We start from the raw sequence: 20,232 nt of genomic DNA, 5'->3' as shown, positions 1-20,232 counted from the left end.
AAGCAAGATAGCTCTTAAAAGTGCCAATTATTGTCATAGCAGCAATGATGCTTTCACCAAATCCATCATTACTCCAGTTAATGACTGGTGAGTAAGAGTACAGATGACTTTTTCTTTGGTCCAGAAAACTCAGGACATTAACCAAGGAACTGACCATTAATCCCAGGTAATGTGAAGGCCAGCTTTCACAGGATCATTGCTCAAGCAATCTTCTATTCAAACGTTTAGTGTAGTTCAGACTGTTAAATCTATAACAATTAAAAAATATTGGTGCATTTTTACAAAGAAGCCTGGCTTGGAGTCAGTTGATTTAATGTTGGTTTTTCTTAATACAGCATCTAATATCCTCAGTTGTACACCTGACATGTAACTTACAATGTTTGGATCATAGATTTTTAGCTATTTCTTGTAAATTACCAATACCGTATTCATCCACCATCTGAATTGACTGCAAATTATGTTAAAACAACAACAGATGTTTCATCAAAATCAAAAGGGATAATGAAAGAAATTATATACTTCTAATTTTTAGAAATATGACAAAAAATAACCATGCAATAAACATTTAGAAGTGATCCCTGGAAATATAAATACTGTGCTAGTAAATACGAATATCTGCAATTAATAAGATGACTGGAAACAAAATTTAATTATAAGAATTGAATGTTGATATTCCAAAGAAAATGTTTTCATGGACAGGCTAAATGTCCAATAATAGGAACTTTTCTGCTACCTGTATTTAAAGAAATAGTATTTAGCCATTAAAAATGATACTGCAAGTATATGCAGAACCATTTAGTTAATTGGCTAATTAATTGATAATTTTCAACTTAATTGGCTTAGAAGATGTTTGCTATATATCGTTAAGTAAGAATCTAGTGTAAGAAGAATGTGCATAACATGAATTATACAGGGAGACGAACCAACATATCAAGAGTATGTATGATATGAGAAAGAGGGAGGCAGGTAGGGAGCAGAAGGGAGGGACAAAGAGAGAAATGAACACCATCCGGAAAAATTAACCATGAAGGTGTGCACATCTCACAGTCTTCATTTCTGGGGTAAGGGAAGGAATTATATGTTCTGTTTTGTTGTTTTTTATTATTACTTACCTCTTTCAAATTTCTTTATGATGAAGATGCACTGCTGTTTTAAATTAGACAAACGAACATAATTTTAGCCTCAAAAAGATCTATGCACTTGATAGTCATCAAACAATAACTAAGAAATATCACATCTCTGAGGACACAGAGCAAACTTAACCCAGTTGAACTTTTCTACCACTGACCATTGCAGCCACTCTGCCCTGGACACCTGCCACTTCGTGATAAACATTAGTCAACCACTAACACTGCAGCACAAGAAAGAATAGACCATGGGTGTCCAGCTGTCACTGAGGACCCTTTGTGTTGGTGAAAGGTGAGATGCACGCTGGTTAGCCTTCCAGATCAGGAGAACTATTGGCATTACTATATAGGCAGGAGGTGCAGCTTAGTCCTACTGATACATTTCGTTTAAACAAAGAAACAAAGACCACTAAATGGAAGACAGTGCCTCTTAATAATGTCCCTCTGGCATTAATAATGAGAAGCACTTTTATCATGGGCTCACTACTAACACCAACAGTGAACAAGTTGCTCGTGGCTTACAGGGTTAAACAATTGTCCTAATGACACCCAGCCAGTAAGGGGCAGACAGAATTTGAATTCAGGAATTTCTAATTCTAAAAGTCTTACTCTTCCCATCCTTTTGGAATAGAAAGAATTGGAATTCCTTAGGGCCATTCTTCAAGCTATACCTCCTTTATGGACAAAGCACAAGTCTCACTGTTATTCTCAATAAATGAGAAAGTGTAACTTGAGTACTATTTGAGCAAAACTTGGGGAAAATAACTAGATGGTCTACAATAAGTATAATAAACAGAGGCATTCATAAAATGAGTTATTATATCATGTAGTCATTAAATATGATTTTGAGTTTGCAATAACAGATACATATTTGTTCCATTTTAATACTAATAGTTAACATTTCTTTTTGAAAACTAACCAGGTACTAGGCATGTCCTAAGCACCTTCCATGTATTACCTCTTTCAGGTCCCATAAACGTCCTATGAATTAGATCCATTCAGCCTTATTGTACAGATGAGGTTAGTAATATACACAATTTCTCAGAGCTGGAAAACTGTTAGCCAGAATTTGAAATCAAGAAGTAATAAATGAGTGGGACAAAACATTACCAATAAAGTATTATCAAAACTGCATTAAATGCATAAAATAAAGTCTGGGATGAAATATGGAAATATAATGATAATAGACGTCTCTGCATGGCAGGATTTTAAATATTTTCTCCATCTTCAATTCTTTCAAATATTTTCTCTTTTTCTACAATGAAAATATACTATTAGGTTTACTCATAAAAATATTCGAAGTTTTTATACAGCAAAAATGTATAGATGCTGCCGTTTTTGTATAGTTCAACCTAATTAACTTTATGATAAGAATCTTTCATTTATAAAAGAAGATGTGGTACATATATACAATGGAATATTACTCCGCCACGAAAAGGAACGAAATTGGGTCATTTGTAGAGATGTGGATGGACCTAGAGTCTGTCATACAGAGTGAAGTAAGCCAGAAAGAGAAAAACAAATATTGTATACTAACACACATATGTGGAATCTAGAAGAATGGTACAAATGAACCTATTTGTAGGGCAGGAAAAGAGACGGAGACGTAGAGAATAGACATGTGGACACAGGGTGGGAAGGGGAGGTTGGGGCGAATTGGGAGATTAGGTTCAACATAAATACACTACCACGTGTAAAATAGCTAGCTGGTGGGAACCTGCAGTATAGCACAGGGAGCTCAACTCGGTGCTCTGTGACAACCTAGATGGGTGGGATGGGGGGGTGGGAGGGAGGTCCAAGACGGAGGGGATATATGTATACATATAGCTGATTCACTTCATTGTACAGTAGAAACTAACACAACATTGTAAAGCAATTATACTCCAATAAAAAAATTTTAAATAAAATAAAACCCCCAATTCCATTTGTTAGAAAAATAAAAAATACACATCTGAGCTCACTCAGACACTGATGTCTGCTATCTTAGTGACATGAGGTATTCAAGAAGAATGAGTCCCAGAGGAAGCAGCCCCTGAGAATGGAAGCTTTCTACCCCACATTACTATTATTTGTTCTCTTTGAATTCCTCACGGTGCCTGGTCAGTGCTTTGTGCCAGGGACGCTCAATCACCATTACACGTTGACAGATATTTGTACAGTGAATGATCCCCATCTCAACTGGGCTAATTTCCTTAAGAGGTTATGGTATGGCCTCTCTGAATCCAGAGAGAGTCATGTTGGGCATTCTCTAGAGCCACTGCACTCTGAGATTTATTGAGGGATAACAGCTGGAAGAGAATTTATTGAGGGATAACAGATGGAAGAGAATGAAGCTGCCTCTAATCAATTCATTCTGTCAATGCTGAATGACTCCCTCACGTTCCCAACCAAGTATACTGTCCACTGTCGTATTTATGCATGACTCAGTCTAACATCCTGCTGCTTAGTCTAACTACAAAATTATTGAACATGCTGACAGCCAGACCTATAATTAGTAAAGCAGTGGATCAGAGGGCATCAGAATGATGCTTACCGAGATACCTCATGTCACATACTTGCAATGACGAAATACATTTTGCATTAGTATGAAAATAACTTAAAAGATGTTCTTTCAATTCTAGAACAGGTAAGTGTGACTGGAGCTCTCTGTGAAATTTTATGGAAAGTATTTCGTTGGTTCCTAGAACATAGCATGTATCTGACTAAACAGTGATTACTGGTGGTATTATGTTACTGTGATGTATGTATGTATCCATAGAGGTAATCTGTTAATAACAGTGATTATTATTTATCCAAGTGCCTCTGGAGTATGTAATCAGCTCGGCAAAACCACTTCATCTCAATCAAATTCTGTACATCTCTGTTCTTCAATCATTTTCCCATCCATCTTTCACAAGAAAGAAAGGCTCATTAAGAGGTTTATCCAAAACTCATACAGGTATCCACAGGCAGATCTAATACCTAAGCTGATTTTTTTCTCATCAGCAACATGCCTGAATATAACTCTAAAAGGTAATATTTATTACTTTGTTTGGAGAATGAGTCCAACCTGCAGCAATAACTTGTGAGCCAATCAAAATGCCATCATATTTATGGTGGGAGCACATCAACTATTTGGTGATCAATTGCCTTGAACTCTTTGTTTCTTTCTTCCTTCCTTCACTTTTCTCCCTCCCTCACTCCTTCCCTCTCTCCCTCCTTTCGTTCCTTCCTTTTCTCTCTTCCTCTCTTCCTTGCTTTTCTCTTTTTCTTCCACTCTAAATACTTAGAAGTAGAATATGTGTACTTATTGCCCTTCATTTCTGCTTTACATGATTTCCTTTTCTCTCCTCTCTTCCTGGCTTTTCTCTCTTTCCTTTTCTCTCTTTCTCTCTTCCTTCCTTTTCTCTCTTCCTTGCTTTTCTCTCTTTCTTCCACTCTAAATACTTAGAAGTAGAATATGTGTACTTATTGCCCTTCATTTCTGCTTTATGATTTCTCTACATGCTCCCCTAAAAACACCATGTCCTTTGAATAGCATATCATATGACTATATGTCCATAAATGCTTCTTTATTAAAGTCCTCTTATTTTCCCCTAGATAATTATCGTAATGGAGTCTGGCTGCTTCCATTCTAGCATTGATATGGCCATTTTACTGAAAGCATCCAGTAAGGTTTTTTAAAACTAAATTTGATCATTTTACTCTTATGCTCTAAACCTTTAGTGGTTTTCCACTACCTTCAGGAAAAAAAAAAAATCTTATTATTCGTTTGTTTTAAAATCCAAAGTACCAAAGAATCAACATTGTGAAAATGACTATACTACCCAAAGCAATCTACAGATTCAGTGCAATCCCTATCAAGCTACCAATGGCATTTGTCACAGAACTAGAACAAAAAAAATTCACAATTTGTATGGAAAAACAAAAGACCCTGAATAGACAAAGCACTCTTGAGAAAGAAAAACGGAGCTGGAGGAATCAGGCTCCCGGACTTCAGACTATACTACAAAGCTACAGTAATCAAGACACTATGGTACTGGCACAAAAACAGAAATACAGATCAATGCAACAGGATTGAAATCTCAGAGATAAACCCACACACATATGGTCACCTTATTTTTGATGAAGCAGGCAAGAATATACAATGGAGAAAAGACAGCCTAAGTGGTGCTGGGAAAACTGGACAGCTACATGTAAAAGAATGAAATTAGAACACTCCCTAACACCATACACAAAAATAAACTCAAAATGGATTAAAGGCCTAAATGTAGACACCATCAAACTCTTACAGGAAAACATAGGCACAACACTCTGACATAAATCACAGTAAGATCCTTTTTTTTTTTAAAGGTTAAAATAAAAATTCTATTTTTATTGTCATTATAAGACAAAACAGAATCTAGCATAAGTCAAGGAAATCTATTCATACTTCAGGTCCTTCTCCTCCAGGAACCAGCATTGTTATGTTATTTCCATTTAACAAAATTTGATCTAATTTAGTAATTCTTCTTCCTTCTGGTGTGATTTGAAACTCAATGACATCTTCCAGTACCATACTGACAAAGTCATCAAATCCCATAAGTGTGCAATCTCCTTATCACTCTTCATCACAGTGTGAATCCTTGATCCTATACCCTTGTCCACAAGCTCTAGAGGGAGAAGCTGAGACGGGATGCTGGTTAGCCACCATGGCTATGCCAGAAGTGGTCTCGCAAGATCCTTTTTGACCCACCTCCAAGAGGAATGGAAATAAAAACAAAAAATAACAAATGGGACCTAATGAAACTTCAAAACTTTTGCACAGCAAAGGAAACCATAAACAAGATGAAAACACAACCCTCAGAATGGGAGAAAATATTTGCAAATGAAGCAACTGACAGGATTAATCTCCAAAATTTACAAGCAGCTCATTCAGCTCAATATCAAAAAAACAAACAACCCAATCCACAAATGGGCAGAAGACCTAAATAGACATTTCTCTAAAGAAGATATACAGATTACCAACAAACACATGAAAGAATGCTCAACACCACTAACCATTAGAGAAATGCAAATCAAAACTACAATGAGGTATCACCTCACACCAGTCAGAATGGCCATCATCAAAAAATGTACAAACAATAATTGCTGGAGAGGGTGTGGAGAAAAGAGAACCCTCTTGCACTGTTGGTGGGAATGTAAATTGATACAGTCACTATGGTGAACAGTACGGAAGTTCCTTAAAAAACTAAAAATAGAACTACCATATGACCCAGCAATCCCACCACTGGGCGTATACCCTGAGAAAACCATAATTCAAAAAGAGTCATGTACCACAATGTTCATTGCAGCTCTATTTACAATAAGCAGGACATGGAAGCAACCTAACTGTCCATCGACAGACAAATAGATAAAGAAGATGTGGCATGTATATAGAATGGAATATTACTCAGCCATAAAAAGAAACGAAATTGAGTTATTTGTAGTGAGGTGGATGAACCTAGACTCTGTCATACAGAGTGAAGTACGTCAGAAGGAGAAAAACAAATACCGTATGCTAACACATATATATGGAATCTAAAAAAAAAGGTTCTGAAGAACCTCCGGGCAAGATAGGAATAAAGACGCAGATGTAGAGAATGGACTTGAGGACACAGGAAGGGGGAAGGGCAAGCTGGGACAAAGTGAGAGAGTGGCATGGACTTATATATATTACCAAATGTAAAACAGATAGCTAGTGGGAAGCAGCCGCATAGCACAGAGAGATCAGCTTTGTGACCACCTAGAGGGGTGGCATAGGGAGGGCAGGAGGGAGACGCAAGAGGGAGGAGATATGGGGATATATGTAAATGTATAGCTGATTCATTATGTTATAAAGCAGAAACTAACACAACATTTTAAAGCAATTATACTCCAACAAAGATGTTAAAAAAAAAAAAGTCCGAAGTACCAGACCTTACTCTTTTCCAATTTTAAAAGAACCTCCTATTATTCATTCCAAACTAGCCACATTCCCCTCACAAGCTAGTTTCTGCCTCAGGAACTTTGCACGTGTTATTAGCTCTGGCTGGAACGCCCTGGCCTGGAACTTTGCTTTATTGGTTTCCTCATTTCCTTCTGGTTCCTACACAGATATCATGTTCTCAGAGAATACTTCTCCAATGATCCCATGTTAATAGCTATCTACTTCTTATCATTCCTTAACTTATTACACTACTTCATGTTTCTTCACAGCTCTTAATGTACTTCTCATTATTTAGTTTATATTATGTACTTTTTTTCTCTTTTTGCCTTTATTTTGTTTTCTGCATTGAAATGTAAGGTCTATACAAGGTCAAAATGTATCTCTCTCTTGTTTAAAGGTCCATCCCTCTTACCTAGAACGGCAACTGCCACATAGTAGATATTCAGTAGATATTTATTTATTGAATAAATAATTTTTTAAAAATAGGTCAAAAATAATTATAGAGAATGTGACAAGTGGCTTTATTTTCTTCTGTGTAACTCGTTTAAAGCTTAAAGGCTGAGTTTCAAGCCTTAACATACAACTTTGACCTTTCTCTGATATCTTCCTCTAAGTCCATTAAGAAGTTTCAGATTTCCTTTTTATCCAACTTTTGAAGAGGAAATTGTGAATACTTAATGCCTACTTCCTGTGTTTTCATAAAGAAGAAAGAATTCCCTAGATGGAAAGGAACCCGTAAGGTTTCTTTCACCAGAACTCTTCTCCCTGGGAGGAGGAATGACTTAGCTGATGAAGAGATAGAGAAAAGGAACATGGCCCCTGTAGCTCAGTACACTGAGATTTCATTCAGGTAGACCCATCTTCTTCTCAGAAGTTTGTTTAACATTTTCTCTCCTACAGAGGCAGAGCCTGTCCCCAGGCCTGGGGTAGAGACAGGAGTTGGGTTGGAATGGAGACGAGAACGATGTAATCATATCTCTGACAGACTAAGTTTTTTTAGTTCAGGGGTGCAGGGTTTATATTAGGAAATCACACTTTGATTGCAGGTCAAGAAATATTCTCAGAATTAGTTTTATTAGCATTGAACCTGATATTTAATTTTTTACCTGTCTGACTCCTATGTTTGATTTTTCAACTGTTTCAGACCTCAGAGTGAGAAGAGGACAACAATTTATTTTTACTCCTAAAACCCAAACACATATGCTGATTCCCTCTATGCTACATTGTTCCTCACTATATACTTGGTCACTTACTCAATATTTAATGAGAGCCTACTAAGAAGAGTACCCTCTGAAATATCAGGGACAAAAAGATTAATAAAATATAGTATTGACCTCATGGAATTAGTATTCTAGTGGTTGCTCAAATTAACTCTAACTCTATGTTGACCATACAACATATCCAGGGCACTCTAGCTTGAATGAATATGCAAAGTACAGAATTCTATTTTTTCAAAAGTTAGATGATTAATATTCTTTCCCATTTTACGGTACTTCACCTTATTACTCCAAGCCACTTAGGTCAAGGATGATAATGTGATTCAAGTACCATTAAATCTTGATATTATTCTTTTATTTCAAAGGGGAAAAAAGTACATACACAATAAATAAGCATGAAGTAATCTAAAGCGGATATAAAGATATCAATCCCATCATAGAAGCCAGGAGACAAGTCATCAGTCAGACTTTCATCAGCAGCAATCAATGGGATGAAAAATGAACAGCATTCTGGGGGTAATCTTAAAGACTATACGCTTTTCTCCAAGATCATTTGTTTCATCAGTGGCAACTGCGTCAGTGTTCCATTGTGTTTATAATGAACAAAAACAAAGGGAAACAGACAAGGAGACAGGGAGGAAGGAAGGGAAGACAGAAAGAAAGATTGGAGGAGAGAAATAAGAGGCCTAGAGGGAGTGTCTATCCAGTTTGCTTAGCTGGGATATTTGTGAATGTAATGGCTTGGGGGTGGGGAGCCTGGGGAGGGGTGTTAAAGAAAGGCTGTAGCATCCAGACAAGGCTTTGTAAGCCACAGTAAGAAATTTTGACTCTATTCAAGGAGAAAAGGAAGGCTGCCGAAAGATTTTATCTAGGAGAATGACGTATTCTAACTAGTGCATGTAAAGATCAACTTGGCTGCAGCAAGAATACGTTTGATGGAGCACAACTCCCATTTCCAGGATATTTTTATTCTAATACCTTATATGCTTTTCAAAGGTATGAAAAGAGAATGAATACGAAGGGGTAAGTGGTTTAGAAACAAGGCAAGTCCCAAGTTCCTACCCACAGAGGCACTGTTTTTTCCTAAGTGACAGGGCAGATTCTCAAGTGGCCAAGCCACTGGACAGACCTTCTCAGAAGATTCCTGAAGGCACAGAAAGCATGGAAGGATCCAGATGCTCGTGCATCATGTTCCAGGAGTAGGACTGTGACAGCTTCTCACCCAACTTGACATAACATGTCAAGATATATTCAAGAAGCCTAAACACCACTGGGAAAAGCATAACATGGTACACTGGAAGGAAAACTTGGCTGGGGAATTCTAGAAGACCTTTGTTTGACTTCTAATATATGATTCCATTTTGAATACCTCTGTTCCATCCCATAGATGCCAGGTTGTGTCAACACGATGAGCTCTTTATGCAAACTAAGGATTCCTAAATATGGATTAGACAGAAGTGTTACCATGGTCTTATTATGTACGTATTGATTATGGGTAGCCATCCTACCACCATGATAGGAACAGTGTACCACTATGTGAGATTTGAGGGAGCTCCCAGGATATAGCTGCCACTCCAAACTGAGAATAGTAACACCCCAAAGGTACTCCAGACTACTAGTAGCCTGTGGAACAACCATCATGGTACCTCCAATATCATCTCATAAAATAGTTGGAACCAATCCCTCAGATAATTTGTCTACTCCATTCTAAGAGATTACCAGGAGCAATTTTACCAACATCTAAAGGAATGTAGCTTACTTCTTAGACATCAGGGATTTATACATTTATTATGATACTTTCCCTGTAGATGGCCACAAATTGTCTCACTTCAAAAATTTTCCAAAAGGTAGATCTTGAATAAAGGACTCATTTCCTGAATCACACCAAGACACTGCATGAACCAGGTGCGACCCTGCCTCACATCCCTGTTTACACAGTGGCCATCGGAAGTTTGAACCCTCCTAGTTTTACGTCCTTCTGGTGCTTTGCGCATCTCTAATCTAACTCTTTCCCTCATTGCTTCCCTGTGTTTGTGCCACTGTAACCTCCACTTATTTAAATACTCCTCCCTGTGATAAGGTACTAGAGCTGTAGGCTTTCCCAACGTTCTTGAAAGCACAGCAGGCTCTAGAAGTGAAGAGGAAGGTGAAGAAAGTAAGTCTTGGTTTGGGGGGGCACACCCATATAGTCTGCTTCTTTGCTTTGCTCCCTTCCCTCAAACCCCAAGTTTCCACTCTGGGAGGACAGGTCATGGCAATGAAGAGATTTCATGTTATAAATTTTGTGCTTAGAAGTTCTAGAGAAAATCACTGTGGTCACTCTCCATGTAACATCCTTGACTATATTTGTCAATTCTTCCATTGGTCAGATATCCCAGATCCCTTCAGTTTTCTTCAATTTTAAAGTCACTGTAACCTTTTAGCCAGTCTCTGATGGCTCTTTTTATGGATAAAAGATTCATTAACCTATAAAATAATAGCATAGCTCAGATGGCTTGCTTTCTGCAAAATTATTAACCTGTACAAAAGATATTGAAATACATTCCTAAAACTCTAAGACTAACATTCTGGGAATAAACATTTCAGTACTAAATATCTATATCAAATAACTTTCTGTGAGTCTCAAATAACTTTCTGTGAGTCTCAAATAAAACAGATTGTGAATTTTTGCTTGTACCCTAGTGACCTAAGAAAATAAATTTAATAAAAGACCTGGTAGTGGTGTAAAACCCTTAGGGCAAAACCTACAAAATGAATTAAACATACCAAATTTCTCTTCACTGAAAAGGCAATTTGGGTATTACTCTACACTCTCCCCCTTACAGAAAGAAGAAGCAGTCATTACTATCAGTAAGGTTGATTCTGAAGAAGTTTGAATATGAAACGTTTATCCCACTTACTGCATTTTATCCTCCATGGGTAATACGATTGATTCATTGCTGTAACTTGTGTTTCTAGTCAATTATACTCTCCAGTACTCTTGCCTTGTGGCTGAACATCCACAGAAGAATAACTTTTTGAAGAAGAAAAATTAAATAGCTCCCACTGAGGCTTGTTTTTCAAAATTCATTAAAAAGTAACTAATTTCTGATGCCATATACAAACTCTTAGAGAAATATATTCTCTCTAACAAACCACAGGACTGTGTGGCTAAAATACCACTTTTTTTGTTTGTTTTTTCATTTTTTATTTATTTATTTATTTTTATTTTTGGCTGCATTGGGTCTTTCTTCATTGCTGTACACAGGCTTTCTCTAGTTGCATCGAGCGGGGGCCATTCTTCATTGCAGTGCAGGGCTTCTCATTGCAGTGGGTTCTCTTCTTGCGGAGCACAGGCTCTAGGATCATGGGCTCAGTAGTTGTGGCTTGCAGGCTCTAGAGCACCGGCTCAGTAGTTGTGGCACGTGGGTTTAGTTACTCCTCGGCATGTGGGATCTTCCCAGGCCAGGGCTCAAACCTGTGTCCCCTGCATTGGCAGGCAGATTCTTAATCACTGTGCCACCAGGGAAGGCCCTAAAATACCACTTTTATACTAAAGGAAAAATCATAATGCAAACCATGAAAGTAGAGCTGCCTACTTGGGATTTCTGAGAAGTGGTTGCTTTGGTTGCTGTAATAGTAAATGATCTCTGAAATAAGATACTATATTTGGGTTATTCATCCCATTTCTCTCTTCCTCTAACATTTTTAGATTGCACGCAATGCTTCTGATCAAAGGGCAGAGGAAATGCACTCACTGGATTTAAACAACTCTGTTCTCATTCCCAAAATCTCAAATATGGCATATGAGATAGTTGTTCTGTAACATAAGTTGAAGCAGAGGAACAAAGAATGCTAATGCAACTAAATTCCTATGCTTGATTCACAAAGCTTGAGCACTAAGAAAAATCAAAATTTATTAAAATGAAGATGCTGATGACTAGCCAGGTATAACTGGAATTTGGCAGAATGACATTCCATACCTGAATGTCAACGTAAAAGGAAGCCATCCATATCAAAGGTAAGGCATAAAAGAAAAGAAGGTATAATATTCTATAATAATGATGCTTATGAATGTTGAAAATAAAGCATTATTTTACATCTGTATATCTTACAACCTGATCTAGATTACAAGTTCCTTGATAACACAGATCATCCTTTACATGTCTTTTATCCTTTTATTGTACTACCTGTCCCATAGCAATTGGTCAGTAAAATATCATTTTTCCTAAGACTGGTAAAGCCATCTTACACTAACAAAGAATTTTAGAGCCAGGGACTTCCCTGGCAGTCCAGTGGTTAAGACTCTGTGCTTCCATTGCAGGGGGCACAGGTTCGATCCCTGGTCGGGGAACTAAAGATCCCACAAGTGGTGTGGCGTGGCCAATAAATAAATAAATAAAATGGAGTCACTTTGAAAAAGAAAAAGAATTTTAGAGCCAGAAGATATTCTGGAAAACAATTAACACTAATGTCACCTTCATAGACGTGCAAATTGTGACTCAGAATAGCTCCTCACTTTCTCAAGGTCAAATATTAGTCTATCACAGATGAAGGACTGGAATCAGGGTTTCCATTTCCCAACCCGTTGTTCTTTCCAATGCAGTCTATCCAATCTCATCAGTATATATGAAATAATTACACTGAGAAATTGTAATGTCACCTTGCATAATGTAAATATTATGGCTTCAACAAATATCTTTTGAGGCTATACAATGTGCCAGCTGCTATGGAGAGAGCAATGAGTAGGACAAACTCCCCTCTCTAAAGAAGCTGACAGTATGACAGAGATGATAATCTATATATAAATAATTGTTTCCATTGCCTAAGGGATAAAGCAATGTTCCCTAAAACAGCATAAAAGAATAGCCAAAACAATCCTTTTAAACAAATGAACAAAATTGGAGGACTTGAACTTTCTGGTTTCAAAACTTACTACAAAGCTGTGGTAATCAAGACAGTGTGGTACTTGCAAAGGATAGACATAGATCACTGGCAAAGAGTTAAGAATTCAGAAATAAACTTTACATTTATGGTCAACTGATTTGTAAACAAGATGCTAAGGCAGTTTAATAGGGAAAGATAGTTATTACCACAAATCATGCTGGTACAATTAGATATCCACATTCTCAAGACGAATTTAGACCTTTACTTCAAACTGTATGCAAACATTAAGTCAAAATGAATCATAGAGCTAAATGTAAGTGCTAAAACTCTAAAACTCCTAAAAGAAAACATAGGAGCTGATCTTTGTATCAGAGTTAGGCAAAGATTTCTTATATATGACACCAAGAGCACAAGCAACCTAAGAAAAGAACTGACAAATCAGATGTTATCAAAATTAGTAACTTCTGCACTTCAAAAGATATCATCAAGAAAGCAAAAAGACAGGCCACAGATTGGGGGAAAATATATGCAAAACACATATCCAATAAGGGACATGTATACAGAATATGTAAAAATAAAATCTTAAAACTTAAATCTTAAAACTCAAATTACCCAGTTAAAAAAATGGACAGTAAATCTGAATAAATATTTCATCAATGAAGGCACACAAAGAGTCAGGAAGCATTCAAATAGTCTCAACATCATTACATTATTAGAGAATGCAAATTTATTTTATTTTATTATTATGGTTTTTTTTGCAGTACGCAGGCCTCTCACTGTTGTGGCCTCTCCCGTTGCGGAGCACAGGCTCCGGACGCGCAGGCTCAGCAGCCATGGCTCACGGGCCCAGCCACTCCGGCATGTGGGATCTTCCCGGACCAGGGCACAAACCCGTGTCCCCTGCACGGGCAGGCAGACTCTCAACCACTGCGCCACCAGGGAAGCCCATATTGCTTTTGTTTTAAGTCATCATTTGGTTTATAAATATTCTTTTTAATGCTATTTCTCATATTTCTGTAGTGAAAGTAATGAATACATCAGAGAATAATATTAATAAACACCTCTCATTGCAGTTACTTAATTGGTAGCATTTAATATGAATTCTTGAATAGTTTTGCTATTGGACTTTTTCTTATAAAACTGTAAAAAAAATTAGTGTTTTTAAAACAGTTAGCTATAGCAATATATCTTCAAATATAAATTGGCATACTAATTAAAATATGTCATTTATGGTTTTTTTAGAGAGTAATTATGTTGTACTTCTAAAACAGAAGCTAAAAAAGAATCCACAGAATATATCAAATTCATTAATTTCAAGGACACTTAAATAAGAAGGTTTGATTATGTCACTGAGAAACTTAAGTTTACCTTTATGGGATGAGAAAAAAAGAAAAAAAGCGCTCTCTAAGCCAATTAAGAGTACAAACATAATTTCAGGGCAAATGCTCAACATAACACTTGAGAATAAAATGTTTCCTGATAAGAATTAATGGGCTAGTTACAAGTGATTCTTATCAAGTACAACAAATGTTATATCATTATATTGTGTCTGGATCCTCCAAGCCTTTTCTCTCCTAGCCCCACCCTCAGCCTCTAAACCATGTAACCATCACAACAGACAAGCTGATGTCTGCACCCTCATTTTTCACTTACTCTTGCAGTACTTGTCTGAGCTTTACTTGATATAGCCAAATTCTTACCAATTTACCCATTCTTTCATGTAGAGCCTTACCGTAATTAAGGCTTGGGGGGCTGGCACTGCTTTATAATCTACAAACAAGGCGTCCCTACTTGATTACCATCCAGATTCTCTCTTTAGTGCTATTATCTCATATAAAGGCAGAGAAGTATCTCTCTTTGTTCATCTTTCCCCCAAAGTCTGAATTTTAGGAGGCACTTCCTTCAGAATTATACTTATTCTTTAAGACAGTCTCAGATGGTAGGTCCATTAAGAAATCCACTTGTCAATTGTACTACTGTCCATTAAACTGTGTATTATGTGTGGGTGAAGGTAATAAAATGGCATTTTCATAAAATCATTATTATATTGCTAATTATAAAGCTTTACCTTTTGTCTGAATTATTGACTCTTGACAGAAAATGTCCTCCTTTTAAAAGATTCTCAATATTTCCACTGGAAACATGTATTCTAAATGTGAAGTGAACCTTTCTTGTATTCCACCATAACCCAGGTCATTATGATGGTTGATTTACGTAAAAACTAACAACCTATCAAGAATAATAGACAATGTGTTTACTGGATGTCTGATATACTTAATGCTTGAGGTGCTGCTTGGAAAAATCAGCATACCCACATTCACCATCAAACTCAAATTCAGAAAACACTGGTGAGGATTACATTTAATGATGGATTTCAATTACTAAAAAAATAGCTTCATGTCCTCATATGTTCTTTTTAAAGCAAGTCCATATAATCATGAATTGGGGAAACTGTCACGATAGAGATGGTTTATATATATATGCTATAGAAAAATCACAGACGCTTTATTCAGAACCAGAAGCAAAGTTAGAAGGAAATCCACATTGCTTTGGCCTCAGGGTCACAACTTTGAGGCCTCAAGGACTTTTTTTTCTTTTTTTGGTTTTGTTTTTGGTTCGCTTTGTTTTTGTTTGTTTATTTTTTTTATTTCTTATTGAAGTATAGTTGATTTACAATGTGTTAATTTCTGCTGTACAGTAAAATGATTCAGTTATACATATATATATATTTTTTTAAAAAAAATATTCTTTTCCATTATGGTCTATCATAGGATACTGAATATTGTACTCTGTGCTATACAGTAGGATCTTGTTGTTTATCCGTTCTATATATAATAGTTTGCATCTGCTAACCCCAAATTCCCATTCCATCCCTCTCCCACCCAGCCCCCTTGGCAACCACAAGTCTGTTCTCCATGTGAGTCTGTTTCTGTTTCATAAAAGTTCATTTGTGTCATATTTTAGATTCCACATGTAAGTGATATCATATGGTATTTGTCTTTCTCTTTCTGACTGACTTCACTTAGTATGATAACCTCTAGATGCACCCATGTTGCTGCAAGTGGCATTATTTCATTCTTTTTTACGGCTGATAGTATTGCACTGCATATATGTGCCACATCTTCTTTATCCATTCATCTGTAGATGTACATTTAGTCTGCTTCCATGTCTTGGCTATGGTGAATAATGCTGCTATGAACATAGGGGTGCATGTATGTTTTTAAATTAGAGTTCTGTCTGGATCTATGCCCAGGAGTGGGGTTGCTGGATTACATGGTAATTCTATTTTTAGTTTTATGAGGAACCTCCATATTGTTTTCCGTAGTGGCTGTACCAGCTTACATTCCCACCAACAGTGTAGGAGGGGTTCCCTTTTCTCCACACCCTCTCCAACATTTGTTATTTGTACACTTTTTAATGATGGCCATTCTGACCGCTGTGAAGTGGTACCTCATTGTAGTTTTGATTTGCATTTCCCTAATAATTAGTGATGTTAAGCATCTTTTCATGTGCCTATTGGCCATTTGTATTTCTTCTCTGGAGAAATGTCTATTTAGGTTTTCTGCTCATTTTTTGATTAGGCTGTTTGTTTTTTTGTTGTTGAGTTGTATGAGCTGTTTGTATATTTGGGAACTTAAGCCCTTACTGGTCACATCATTGACGTATTTTCTCCCATTATGTAGGTTGTCTTTTCATTTTGTTTATGGTTTCCTTTGCTGTACAAAAGCTTGTAAGTTTGATCAGGTCCCATTTGTTTATTTTTGTTTTTATTTCTATTGCCTTGGGGGACTGACCTAAGAAAACATTGGTATGATTTATCTCAGAGAAAGTCTTGCCCGTGATCACTTCTGGGAGTTTTATGGTATCATGTCTCATGTTTAAGACTTTAAGCCATTTTGAGTCTATTTTTATGTATGGGTTGCTCTAACTTCATTGCTCTACATGTGGCTGTCCACCTTTCCCAATACCACTTGCTGGAGAGACTTTTTCCCATTGTATATTCTCGCAAGGCCTCAAGGACTCTGAGCTATGATTTAATCAAGTGACAAACCCAAAATATTGGCAAGTCTCCTCTGCCGTCTCAAAATATCTTCTCTTTTATATTGTACCTGTATGCTGGTACTTAAAAAAATATTTTAAAAGGGGAAGGGGATTTGCTAAAGGAATCAAACGGCTTGTCAAACCCTTCCCACAACATAATTTGTCCTCACTGCAGCTCTTAAGTCTAATCCAAAGTAACCTCTTTAATTCATCTCTTTAAGAATAAGGACAAGGAAGGGAATACTTGCCTCAACTTTAGGGTGTTCCTTTCTCCTCCAACATTGTTTATTTCTTTAAGATCAATGTTTGAGATAATGGTCTCTAATTCTTCCTCCACCATGACAGGATGTATCAAAGACATAAAGCAATGCCATCTTCTTCTCCTGGAGAACCTTGACCAGTGCCTCAGAGTTTATCTTTCTCAGGTTTCTTCTTGACCTAATTATTTTCTTTATTGCTCTAGGGGAAGTCAGAAATACCAACAACTATATGCCCTTCTTTATTTCAGTGGATAGCTCTGGAATTAGATCCTACACTTTGAATCCTGGCTCTAGCACATGATAGCTGAGAGAGGTATGGCTTGTTTTTCAATCTCTGACTCTCCAATTCCTTATCCACAAGAGGAGGACCATAAGAATAGTGCTTACTGTGTGTGGTTACTGAGAGGATTAAATGATTTCATATAGAGCACAAAGTCATGCTTAATAATAATAATAACTAATATTTCATTTCTTAAAATATACATAACTGTCTTATATATTTATATTCAAATGTTTTTATATTTATTTATTTATTTTTGGCTGTGTTGGGCCTTTGTTGTTGCACGTGGGCTTTCTCTAGTTGCGGCAAGTGGGGGCTCCTCTTCGTTGCGGTGAGCAGGCATTGTGGTGCCTTCTCCTGTTGTGGAGCATGGGCTCTAGGTGCGTGGGCTTCAGTAGTTGTGGCGCGTGGGCTCAGTAGTTGTGGCACATGGGCTTAGTTGCTCTGTGGCACGTGGCATCTTCCCGGACCAGGTCTCAAACCCATGCCCCCTGCATTAGCAGGTGGGTTCTTACTTAACCGCTGCGCCACCAGAGAAGTCCCAATAACTGATATTTCTCGAGAACTGATTTTTTTTGAGAACTGTAGTTTCCACTTTACATTTAATTCTCACAACAAACTATTATGTATGATTATCGTTCTCATCTTGCAAAAGAGTAAATGAAGAAAAAGAGAAGGTAAATAACTTATCCAGTCTCAGTAAGATGATAAATAGTGGAACTGAGATTTTATTTCCTAAACTGTACTCTTAGAGCTTAAGCTAAATTTTAGCTTTTGTTATCATCCCTGATATACCTGAGGACAATAAATTAGCCCACACGTGGTGAATATCTACAGCCTTTGATGTGTATAAGGCTGTGCTCAACTTTTCACTATTACTTTTTGCAAGTTTTATCACCCCATTATTAAAAATATCTTTGTACAGGACTGAATGTCAATATTTCACCTCTTCTTGACTCTTCACCACTTGATATTAATCCAAATGTTGGGAAAGTTTCAATACTGAATATACAAGGTCAGAACTGGTTTCTTTCGTAAAAGGGAGCATTCGTTCTCATTAGCATTTGTATACTTACAGTGTCCTATTCCAGTGGTTTTTAAATGTTAGCAAGCGACAGAATAACCTGGAGAGCTTGTGAAAACACATATTAATAAGACTCACCCCCAGGGTTTCTGATTCAGGATACCTATGTTGGGATCCAAGAATGTACATTTCTAAAAAGTTCTCAGAGATACAGATGCTGATGGTCTGGGGACCACTTTGAGAACCACTGTGCTGGGCATTATACTAATATATTTATGTCTTAATTCATTTAATCTTCATCATCAATATAGGAGGAAGGTGCTATTATTATCTACACTCTATAAATGAAGAAACTGAAGGGTCTCAAGTCACACAGCTAGTAAGAGGGAGCATCCTGATTTGAGCAAGCAAGCTATTTCCACAGCCCTTACACACTCTTCACAACCCCTCCATTCTGCCTCCTTGAAGCTGTAGGTAATAAAACTCATCATTAATTGTCTCACAAGGTTTTTATGAGATGCCAGTAAATTACAAAATTTGGATGCACACAGCAGGGTGCCTGGCCTGGGGGAGGGAGTTACTAATGCTGCTTTCTGTCAACATATCAGAATTAGTAACCACCACTCTTTCTGAACTTCTACTTACTTCAGATAAAATACCAATTGTTATGGTACAGGCGAACTTGTTTGCAAGGCAGAAATAGAGTCGAGTCGCAGATGTAGAGAACAGACTTGTGGTTACCAGCAGGGAAGGGGGGATGGGACGAATCGGGAGATTGGGATTGATACAGATACACTACTATGTATAAAATTGATAACTAATGAGAACCTACTGTATGGCACAGTGAACTCTACTCAGTGATCTCTGGTGAACTAAATGGAAAGAAAAGCTAGAAAAGAGTGGATATATGTATATGTATAACTGATTCACTTTGCTGTACAGCAGAAATTAACACAACATTGTAAAGCAACTATCCTCCAATTAAAAAAAAAAGGTGAAAAAAAAAATCTCCTCTAGCTTTCACTTTATCCTATCAAAATCTAATTGGGTTTTTTCCATAGTTGGCAAAGAAGAAGAATGAAAAAGGCAATACAAATACATGCAAGTGTCTGAGTACTTAAAATGGAGGGGTGAAGGGATGAAAGTCCAGCATCTCCATAGCTTCTTACAATTTTGGAACATTAAATTACAGAAAGGCTGTTCCACTGTGATTGGAACTAAGGGACTTATAGAGGCTACAGAGCACCTGTGGCATATACATAGCCTTAATTTAGAAGCACGAGTAAAAGCAGCCATCCGCTGTATGGATTTTGCATACCTGATGTTGGTACAAGTATAAAGCTCATCAGTACCTTTGTGGAGGCTATCTGTCAGCATCAATTTTACAGAAACATGCTCCATCCATCCTAGAGTCTAGAAATGTGTCCACATTCAATGTTATCCCATCAGGCATCGGACACAAGCTTTCTCACAGTACAAAATTTCTCTAGT

General features: G+C 37.1%; 1 protein-coding gene and 1 pseudogene across 16 annotated transcripts in view; both read right to left on the bottom strand.

Annotated features, from left to right (window-relative positions):
- LRRC4C (leucine rich repeat containing 4C) overlaps positions 1-20,232 on the bottom strand; it is a 1,216,832-nt gene that overhangs the window by 859,839 nt on the left and 336,761 nt on the right. The window lies entirely within an intron of this gene.
- LOC115857404 (U6 snRNA-associated Sm-like protein LSm5 pseudogene) lies at positions 5,518-5,717 on the bottom strand (annotated as a pseudogene).

This window comes from Globicephala melas, chromosome 8 (assembly GCF_963455315.2).
Source record: "Globicephala melas chromosome 8, mGloMel1.2, whole genome shotgun sequence".
NCBI classification, from domain to species: domain Eukaryota; kingdom Metazoa; phylum Chordata; class Mammalia; order Artiodactyla; family Delphinidae; genus Globicephala; species Globicephala melas.
The sequence above is the reverse complement of the archived record's forward strand: the minus strand, read 5'-3'. Positions and strand labels throughout refer to the sequence as shown.